Here is a 12,015-nt window from a genome sequence, read left to right as displayed (position 1 = left end):
GAAAACAAGACTTACAAACATGCTAGTTAGAACTACGAGGTTAAAATTTTTAAGGCCAGTCTTCAGTACTTTGTTTCTTCAATCATCTTTCTGTTTTTGTTCTCAGCTACTCTCTATTATATCTCAGATAAACTTACACCCATGTTTAGATAATTCTATTTCTTTGTGCCATCCATTTTCTATATTCCAGCCATTCAACCAGAGATCATTTAGACCTTAAAGAAACAAAAGAAAATTAGTATTTGATACCACCTTTTTTCCTTTTGTAAGAAAGAATTTCCCACTATTGTTAAGAAGTAATACTTTCATTTCTATTCATATATACAGTTCATCATGTTTATTATAGGCTACAAAATTAAATTAAAATATAATAACAGTACTGAGCATATGGCACATCACAGTTTAGTTGGCATGTATTTGCCCACCCAGTGATATTTCAAAGTTTAAAGGAAGATGAAGTCTGAATCCCTTTCTATTCCCAGTTCTATAGTTTTTTTTAATTTAAAATATGTTTGTGGCCCACTGAAGTTCATGACACTAGCTGTGTTAAGGAAATATTTGAACATTGGTAGAACCAGGCTCCCAGCATGTCAGCATCTAACACATGCACGTGAAACTATTTGGCTGGATTGAAGAGGGCACATGGAAGAGACACCTATGATGTCTGGATCTGCTGTTTCTTTGTAAATTCTTAAATAATACAAAGTCAGTGTAGCACTTTTCTACTACGCCTAGTACATCTTGTACTAAGATATGGAGATAACTTAGAGAAATTAACGATTTAATTCTCTATTTTCTAGATTTTTTAAAGCATCCTTTTAAATATGTGAGTTTATGAAGTTAAGAAAGTCAATTTTAAGTAACCATTTAAAATTAATTAAAAACAGACAAGATGATTTTGTATGTTCTGCTAGAAAAATTAGCACCTATGGATGTTCATTGTCATCACTGCATGTTGACTGTATAACTGTACTGGGTTTTATATGGCCCTTGTGAAGTTTGTGGACAGGAAAGCCTATCAACACATTATGAGGAGTTACTGGAAAGCTAATTTGGAAAATGTAGGGATTTGCATGGCAAATGACTCTTTTTAGAGCCTGAGGCTAGGGCAGGGGCAGGAAGTAAAGGTTACAAGGCAGATTATAAGTGTGTGTGCAATTCATAATGAAGGTTTGTGGACTGTGAGCTTTGTAGATCAATCACTTTAAATAGTTGCCTTTTGGGTTATTCTCAACAATTATAAGGGGGAAAACCTGTAAGGAAGTTATTTGGGGAAATGAAAGAATCTAACACATATTTTTAACAGGAGAGTATAATTTCTGATAACTACCTTTATAGCTGACTCGGTTTCTCTACTAAATTTGCATTTAAGAGATGATTAAAATAACCTTATAATTTTCTGCATTCATCCTGCTACAACTTATGAAAGAGGAAAGAAATTATTTATGCATAATTACTGAAAGTGTTTGCAAAAGAATAATATCTTGCATGCATAGCATTTACCCTGCCTTTATAAAGGCCAGCCATTTGCATGCATCAAAAATAAGACTTTTTATAAAAAAGGAGAAGTTGCCATTATTTGATTTAAAAGATCTAAATTGGTTATTTATAAACAAGCAAGGTAATTGGTACAAGGACTGCATTACAAGCAGTTTTTCAAAGCATATGAAAATGTTCTATATTAATAAGCATTGTGGGAATAAAACATCACTTACAGCAGTCGAGTTATAATGATATTTTAGGTAGATAAATTAGAGCATTACAGCTCTGGAGCAAAAAGCCTACTGTAAAACTTCCTTACACAACATATGCTAAATTCTTAGATGCAAATTTGCCATTGAGGAAGGGGCCAGCTCACAGCCTATATATCATTTACATCATGCATGACAGTCTACATTACCTATTATGCAGGAGCATGCTACAGTGAAAAGACCAAGATGTGTTTTTAATCTTCCACGTGACAGAGATCACTTTTGTTTTTCAGCTGATTGGTGCTCACTCAGCAGCCCAGCCACATCAACTGCAAACACATCCCATCCCAAGTCCATTTAGCCTATAAGTGAATGTGTCCTAGCAGTTTCAAAGAAAAATTTTTCATTTTTAGTTTTCCACATCAGGATCAGTCCAAGGTTGCTAAGATGTATACAGTGCTGTTCCTCTAATTAACTGTTTTGAAGACCAGTTGTGTAAACATTTACATGAAGGATTCATTTCGTGCTTCCATGGGGTGATCTTAAGGAGTATTTCTCATGCTTACGGGCCAAGAAAAGGCTGAGATGCCTGAATTAGGCTCAGGCATGAATGCCTTAATCCAAAGTCACAAACCCCAACACTTTTCCCCTAGATTTTCTTTTCCTGGAAAGGTCCCATGGAGCCTCCCTGCTGAGCTGCCCATTCCATGCATGCTTGATACCACATTGCTTCTGTGCATGTCTTCTGTGAGCAGCCAGGCAAGGCACCTGAAACTCTATCTTAAAGGTAGCAAGCAGTGTGTGATGGGGCATCTGGTTACATTTAGTGATTTACTGAAAGAAAACAGTCTACTTGTAATCAAAGAATTTAGTAAGGCACCTAATGCTCCATTTCTGATTCTGAAAATTAGGAAGGTATTCTCTTATTTACTTACTTTAATGCTACAGTTATACTTTTTAAAAGAGCAAATAAGCTAGCTTAAATATACATATTTTCTTTCATAAGATCAAGTTTCACATAAAATTACTCTAGCTTTACTTTTGTGGTTATCCATACGTTATTAAAACATTCTTTTCCTTTGGCATTTTTTCTGTGGGGAATAGGTTGGAACAAGAGTTTCAGGTTCCAGAATAAATAGAGAATGGTTATTCTGGTCTGAACAAGCAAAACTGTGGTTGCTGTAGTCAGGACTGCAAACCAGATTTGGTTTAAAAAGTATCATGTGAAAGCCTACAACACACAGAAGAAAGAAAATGTTCAAATCTAGATGCTGCACTATTGCAGAAATTCTACTGCTCTTTCTTTGAATCCCTGGAAGTCAGTTGCTTTTTCTCTAGCACAGTTCTCCAACTTGAACTAGACATATTAATATTTAATTTTTTCCTCTATTTGTCTTCCTTGCTTATTCAAATTGAAAGCTTGTCCGAACAGGGTCTGAAAATCTCTTGGTATGTATACATCATGGAATAAAGAAGAAACCTGATCTTGGTTTGGTCTCTCAAGCTACCATATGAAGGAATTTATATGCATATATATATATACATATATATATTAAGGTAAGCTGTATGATATTTAAAAAATAAATTTTTCCAATGAAAAATTATGGCCTCACTTTTTTTTTTCCATGAAGATTTCTAGGGAATGTCAAATGTTGAAATGTCGCATGGGAGCAGCCTAGTCTGTGGACTGTGGGGGAGAAAATTGTCAGCTGGCCAATAAGAGCAGCTTTCTGGATATTTTGTGCAAATGGAACATCACAAAGATATGAACCAGCAATAATTTTATCACACTGCAAAACTGAATACATTTGGCAATTCTGTACGAAGGAGTTTTCAGCACAGACGCTAACATAAGAATAAATTATTGTACTTAGTGGCTGTTTATAATTTCTAAGGAGAATTCTCTGTTTATTTTTGAATAAGAAATATTAATTGTATGCCTGGATTTTTCCTTTTCTAGTAGTTCCATTTTCTGAAGAGTTTGAGGCTCTGAGAATGGTGAGATAAATTGTCATACCTTTGTCCACTATCAAAGGGTTCTTCAAACTCAAATCTCCTGAGGTTTTTCAATTTCATGACTGAAAACCACTGTACCAAACATTGTAAAACATAGTCAAAGGTTTAAATTCACTTGGTCAGGTTTTACTTGAAAAAAATTACTCTTTAAAAATTACTCTTTGCTGCTTAAAATATGAGCTACTGAAGAAAAATTCAGCCATGGATTGTCATACTTTCACTACCAGAAACTGTGGAGTCAACATAATTTGCCTTACTTGTGTAACTCCTATGCTTCTGCTTTGCAATATTAAAACTGCACAAGCTGTGGTAATGATTAGGTCTACATTATTTTTATGTGATTCCAACACTATTCCAACACTGTTTGTTTTGTCCCCAAGTAAATATATGCACTTCCACTATGCAAAGAGATAGGTTTTTTTCATCAGCACAGAGCGTAACAAGGTAAGAAATACTTGCCAGATTAAATATTTTTTATAACCAAACAGAAATGCATAAAAATAATTATATGTAAAATGTAATGTATTGACTCTTTTAGCTACCACTCTTGCATTTTTTTTTCAGATTGTTATTCTTTTAAAATGCAAAATCTCAATGTTCTTTGAATGCTGGCAGTAGTGTTCTATCTTCTATAGTTGGGGATTTCAGGTTACAGAATATTATTCCATCTGGAACCTACAGGTTTTGACCTTTATTCCTAAATGCCAGATTTCAATAGCTTTATGGAGTTCAGTAATTCACAAAGTATATTTGCTCCATACAAACAGTCTCAGTGTGTCCCATAATTGGTTGATTAAAAATGTAAAAAGATTGAGATGCAGCTAGTTTGGATTTATGTATTTATGGTATTTATAGTTGTGGTGCATTGATCCTGGCTGGGTGACAGGTACCCACCAAAGCTGCTCTATCCCTCACCTCCTCAGCCAGACAGGGGAAAGAAAATATGCCAAAAGGCTTGTGGGTTGTGAAAAGAACAGGAAGAGATCACTCATCAGTTACTGTCACAGACAAAACAGACTCAACTTGAAGAAATTAATTGAATTTATTAGCTATCAAATCAGAGTAGGAAAGCAACAAATAACCCAAATCTTAAAACACCTTCCCGCCATCCCTCCCTTATCTTCCTGCTCGACTTCACTCGCGATTTTCTTTAACTCTTTCCCTGCAGGGGCACAGGAGGAACAGGGAATGGGGGCTACAGTCAGTTCATCACACACTGTTTCTGCTACTCCTTCCTCCTTGGGGGAGGACTCCTCACACTCTTCCCCAGCTCTAATGTGGATCTCTCCCATTGTTGACAGTCCTCCTCCAGTGTGCGTCCTCTAAAGGGTGTCAAGTCTTGCCAGTGAACCTGCTCCAGCGTGGACATCCCATGGGATCACAGCCTCCTTTGGTCATCCACCTGCTCAAGCACAGGATCCTCCATGGGCTGCAGCTGGATCTCTGCATCCCTGGGGTCCTCTGTGGGCTGCAGCTGGTACATCCCTGTGATGCTCCATGGGCTGCAGGGGCACAGCTGCCTCACCATGGGCTGCACCACAGGCTACAGGGGAATCTCAGCTCCGGTGTCTGGAGCATCTCCTGTCCGTTCTGCACTGACCTTGGTGTCTGCAGAGTTACTGCTCTCACATATTCTCATATCTCCCTTTGACTGCAAATGAACCATTCTTAACTCTGGTATTCCTGAGGTGCTGTCACCATCACTAGTGGATTTGGCTTTGGTCAGCAGTGGGTCTGTCCTGGAGCTGGGTGACATCGTCTCTAGGACATGGGGAAGGCTTTCAGCAGCGTCTCATAGAAACCACCCCTGCAGCTTCCTCCTACCAAAATCTGGCCGCATAAACTCAATGCAATGCTTCAAATAGTTTCCTTACATTTTGTTTGGAAACTGATACTTTGTTCTTTGAAATAAATAATTCAGAAAATGTACTACATATTGTAACTCAGGAATGAAAGTCAATACTATTCATAGTGCTGTTGACATGCCTTCTAGTAATTTATGGAATAATTATGACCATATTTGGGATATATCTGTTCCCTACATTTTGATTTGTCCTCCTTCAATACATGTTGACAATGTTGTTGTAATTCATGTGCATTGTACAGACTGAATAAAGACAGGCAATTCGTTCCAGACAAATACATTAAAAATGTAAAACAGCTGTTTGGAGCTCACTTTCTCCATGAGACCTTTACAGTAGACATTTAGTTAGCAATGAAGAAATTCTGCATTTCCACCGTTTGTTCTTAGTGCATGAGACCACAAATGATAATTTGTACTGAATCGTTATTTAAATCTGTTTAAGCCTCTGAAGAATTCAGATGTTACATGCATGAAGTGCTTTATTTTAGGAAGTGAGTGATAAGCAGCATTGTACATATATGGAAATAAATCTTCAATAGCTTAGCCAAATTTCATACAGACATCTAGCCTTACCTATCATAATTTCTCAGATTTTAATTTTCTCAATTCAAAAACATACACAAAGGCATAAACTTATTTCCCCATTAGTGGTAATAATTCTACTTATGATCATATTTTTCAAGTGTTTTAATCATTAAAAAGTGTCAGTCATGTTGAAAGAGACAAAATATTTCAAAGAACAACACAGACAGCTTTCAGCTGACATTAGTGGAAATTTAAAAAATGGGGCATTGGACTCAGGAGAAGAAAATCCATAGCAATGTTACCATTGACTTCATGAGATCAGGATTTTCTCCACCCCCCACTATATAATCTGGGAATGGTGATTTTACAAATTTTATTGAAATTCATGTTTCTATAATACATAGCTCGTGGGCATCATTCCATAAGCCTTAGAATTTCTAAGGGTAGCAATATTAACAAGTAAAAAGCACACCTAATACTTGTCAGTACATGTAACATTCTATAAACCCACATTTGTGTAGTATTTCATTATGATCTAAAGGCAGAGTTCAGCAGGGACATGGCTATTCACATCAGGAAAACAACTAGGTCTAAAACTTTAATTAGAAACTAACAGCTTTGTCATGTTGTCTGAACAGAGGAACTGAAAATATAATTAAAATATCACGGTTGGTTTTATTGAAAGTAATCAACTTAATTAACAGACTCTCTTTTGTTTAAATTGACTATTTTCTTTAGTCGACCATCAATAATTTATTTAAACTAATTCCTGATGAAAATTAAGTATTAATTATGAAATTAGTTTCATAATGGTACCATAAAAATGAAGATCATTTGCAGAGATTGTAATTTTTTGTTGTTTTTGTGCACCACTCACTTTCTTTCATCGTAAGTGAATACTGGCTTACCTTCAGTTATTAACAAAAATATTCCAATAATATTAGAATATTTAAAAACCTTAACAGTTGTTAAAATGTATCTTGTCACAGTTACATGATTATTTACAGAATTAAGAGAATAATCAGTGCCTGATTGTTGATTAAAGCCTCAGCTCAGATAAAACATATATAGAAGAATGAGAGAATACTGTCATAGTTATGTACCATTTGATAAAAAGACCTCTTACTAAATAAGGCAGGATAGGGGATATTGTTGAATTTTATTATGAGTATTTAACATAATCTTGTGTTAGGAATTGTTTCCATTTCTTTTTGTCTCTGGTTAGAACTTTTTCTTGTGGAAAACCATAGAAGAGATGCTCTGATTTGGGACAATGATCATTATTTAAATGTAACAGAAATATAGGCAGTACAGAAATATATCTGTATTTCATGCATCAAATATAGAAATACATAAATTTCCTGTACCAGTGAATGTTTTAGATTACTTCCATATATATAACAGCTCTAAAAATTAACAGGGACAATGTTATTAACAGCAGACTTTTTTAAAAACAAATTGCAGAACAAATATTACTAGTAAATTGTGAGACCTACAAATGAAGATGTAATAGGTAATGCATTTCTTTCTGAATGCTCATGTAACCAGCAGAGCATTACTTTGTGTAGATATTGTTTTTGTAGGCTGTGACAACATTACAGGAGAGCTGTTCAGAGAAATGAAAAGATAAATTTGGGATGGAATATTTTGGGGACTTAATATCATTTAGGCATTGAAGCAAAGGATGTCTACATCATCAACAGAATATAATTGACTTTATCAAAGGAAAAGTTTTCAATTTGACTTGTATTTTTAAGTGCCATTTTGCTGGAAATATGAACACTGCATTTGTAGATTCTGATTTAGAGTGACATTCTCTCCCCCTCCTTTACCCTCCCCAATTTACATTTTATTTGAAATGAAAATTTCAGATCCCAGCTGCATTTAGTTTCCCTTTTTATTTCAGATAACTCCTTCAACAGCCAAACACCTCTTCACAAAGACTCTGCTATGCTTCCTCTAGACTGAACCTTCAGGATGCTTCTTGGTTCTCACTTGTGCTTCAACAAAGTAGTTAAAAATCCAGATAAGAACATAGTACATCTTAATGGAATTAAAATTCTAGTTAGACTACTAGAGAACTTCTGGAAAAATATTTCCACTGTCAAAGTCCAAGTAATACTAGCACTTTCTGAAAACTCCTAGTTTTTGTCAGATAATTCTATTTTACTCAATTTATGACATCTTTTAATCAATCTGTACCTGCTGCAGTATTTTTTAAATGAAAGGTCCTCAAAGGATGTTACAATGGAATCCAGAGAAGGAATTCTATTTGAAATATGGCTAAACTACAGCTGTGGTATATGCAGACTACTGAGGGCATTTTAATTACTGTAAAGAATTGAAACATTCCTTTGACACGTATTGATCTCTTACTTGACAAGTTCTCATGGCTTCCTTTTCACCTTTGAAATAAACATATGTTCTTACTTCTAAATGTATCTAACATGTTTTACAAATGTTAAAAGTAAGATAGCTGGTTAATATTTTGCATACTTGGACATACACCAATATGGGTAAGGGATCCATTTTCTTTTTCTTTTGATCTTTTATTATATATACTTCTAGACAATTTAGATAGTAAGCATTCATGACCGTAAAAATAAAAAAAATAAATATTCTTCTGCTGTTCACAATGTAACAAAACCTTTTAGAATGCTTTCTCAAAATCCATTGCATATATATTATTTAGTTTTGTGCTCTCACAAGATAATGTACCATGAAAATAGAAATGAATAGCAAAGCATGATTTCATTATTCAGTAATATCTGTGAAGATAATGATGTGAAATAAGAATGCCGCTTTCTTCAAGTAAAACAAACATTAACAGTTATCATGCGTTTTAGACTTATCTGAAATGTTCAGTGGATTAAAAATTCATTACATTCATTTTAGATTTTCAAAATTCAGAAAAAAGTCTCTTTCATTATTGGATTCCTTGAAACTTTTCCTGTGAGGGAGATTTTAATAAGAATTCAAACTAAAAAATGTAATTACAGGTCTAAGAGCCTCACTGCTGTGAGTATCTGGACTATTGTCAGTACATGTAATTTAATTATTTGCATTATCTAGGCAGCATGCTGATAGAAAAAACAATTGCTTTCTCAAAATTCACCAAAGTGTAAACTGTTTAATCTGCTTTTTTCTTGAAAGCTAATCAAAACTATGAAATTTTGAGACCTAAGAACTTCTGTGACACAACTTTTGAATGACAGTTCTGAGAGGGGAGATACATATTTGAGAGTATCAGTTGCAGTCTGACCAAAATGAAGACTATTATGACAACAATTATTCTTTTTATCTATCTTAAAGTATTTTCTTTAAGTTTCATTTAAGCTATATTATAAATAATGAAAAATATTATAATTTGCCATATGTGAGAGATAAGATTAAAATTATTGGCAAGACTTCGGCTTCTAGACAGCTTCCAAGTGAATAAACACTTTTTGTTGCCAGGAGCACAATTTGGGAGGTATTTATATTTTCTGTTTATCTCATTGTTAAGTGTATTGTAAATTTCATTTTAAAAAAAGGGAAAAGCATCTCAAATTCACACCACTGCCTTCTGCTGCTGTTATTATTATATTGTGTATAAATATTGTCATGGTTTAACCCCTGCTGGGAACTAAGTACCACGCAGCCACTCGCTGTGTATAATTATGTTAATCTAAGATATATTCAGGAACCTCTCCTGGCTCAGTATCATCTTACAGGAGTGCTTATTTAAGGAAGAGATCCTAAGGGAAAAAAAAAAAAAAAAGGGAAACAATACATAAGTTTTTTCTGCATTAATTCTATAAGGTCCTCTAGGTTAAAAAATTGTTTACAGGATGTGCGTTCTTTTTTGTGTTTGGAGGTGTGTATATGTTAATTCACATATTAGTCTCAACTAAAGCTTGTGGGACGTTTGTCTTTGTCCAGGCTGGGCTCCCTATGCCTTTTCAAATAAAGATTCATGATATACATTGTTGCAAACTAAGAATTTTAAAAGGGGAGTAATGACACTGAATCGATGCAATAGGTAGTGGTTTCCTTAATGGGCAATTTCTAGTTAGGAGTGCTGACATTCATGTATTAATGTACATGATCTGGATTATGTAGAAACACAGATCCATATTTTGTTATTTCTTACACACAGATGTATTTCTTGTGAAGAAATGCTCAGTTGGTTTCAATCAATGTTTTGTTTTTGCTTGTTTTTCAAAAATTGATTCTTATGTCATTCTTAAGTCTTTGGTTCAGAATTTTCCAATACATAACTTACTTTTAAATGAATATAAAGTAAAACAGAGTTTTACAAACAGTATTATATCCTTCCACACAGTGATACATTTCCATATCTATTATTAATGCCTTGGTTGCTACCCTCTATTTTAAATTACTTCATGTGTATTATGCCTGTAGTCTGTGCTTTGTGTGCATTATCTTCACATGCTTCACCTTGTTTTCCTCATCACATCTGAGTGGGGAATTTTTCTTTTTAAATTCATGGCAGCAGCTTCTAAGTTATCAACAGCTCTGCCACAAAAATTTGCATCTCTCACCTCATAATGGTTGGAAGACAATGTCTGTCTCCCTGTTCTATGTATTTTGATAGCAGATATGATCTTTGTCAGCTGTTTAGTGCAAACCTACTTGACTCAAGTGAGAAACTCTATTGCTTTAGTGATGGTTTCTTTTAGACTTATAAGAATCAAAAAGAAATTGGTTACCTAGAAGGAGGTATATAAATATCACCCAGAATCCCAGCTACAGTTAGAGAATGGAAGAGAGACAGCATTTATATACACAGACAAGAAAACCCTGTACAAAAGTACCTGATGGTTGCAGAACTCGCATTTTAACACACGACATGCTGCAGTTCTGTGACAGGCCATGATAACAATCATGTACAGGGATATTAGTTTAGGCAGCCAAGACACCATTTTTAAGCATAATATTTAGCTTTCCAGCATTGTCATAGCTGCAGTGTGTTCTAAAGAGACTTGCATGAATAATTGAATATTTGCCTTCTCAGCCAAAGTGAAAAATGTATGTGGTGGGAATGAGTCATAAAGAGCCAAACTCATAGCTTTTTACACTAGGAGAAAAAAAATTATGCTAAATTAAACATATTGTTTGTGCTGTAACATAATATTTTTTTTTTTTCCTGGCAGTTGAAAGAAAAGAAAAGCTTAAAGACATCTACATACAGCTGACTGCTCCCATTCAGTAACCCAGTAATGAAGCAGCCAGCCCAGGTGCAAGAAACCAATACCTACTCTTTCTCTGACTTACGTGTGCAATTCCTTGAGGGATTAAAACTATGTGTTATCAAGTTTAACTCAAATATTTCAGCATTTCACACTGAATCACAGAATAGTTGAGGTTGAAAGGGACCTCTGGAGGTCATCTGGTCCTACCTCCTGCTTAAGTGGGGCCAAATACAGCATTTTTGAAGCCATAATAAAAAAAGTGAGGTCTCTAACTTGCCAGAAGATCTTCTCCCTCCAGTTTTCATATGAAGTTCTTATCCATTGCTAGAGTACTGATCTGAAGTGGCTTGTTTTGATTGCATCTGACTAGGATTTTTTCAGTTATGAATGCACTCTGAGTAATTGTATCACACCATTATAAAATTTGCAAATACATTTAGTTGAATACTCTATAAGATGCAATAAAAAAAACCTTCAACAAAATCTCTGTGTCATGCTTTTCCATTATTTTTAATAAAATAGTCCTGCTGCTTAGTCTTCTCCCCAGTCATGCAGCTTCTTCGGGGGGCTATTCACATTTTGCCCTGAAATGCAATTGCAAAAACTGAGGATGGGGCAGCAGTAGTACATCCTGCAGTACATTTAATTTTCTCCCACCCTATATATTACATGATGAGCTCTAAATGTGATACAAGAAGAACTTAAACTTTCCTCCATCACACTA

Source organism: Poecile atricapillus, chromosome 2 (assembly GCF_030490865.1).
Source record: "Poecile atricapillus isolate bPoeAtr1 chromosome 2, bPoeAtr1.hap1, whole genome shotgun sequence".
NCBI lineage: Eukaryota > Metazoa > Chordata > Aves > Passeriformes > Paridae > Poecile > Poecile atricapillus.
The sequence above is the reverse complement of the archived record's forward strand: the minus strand, read 5'-3'. Positions refer to the sequence as shown.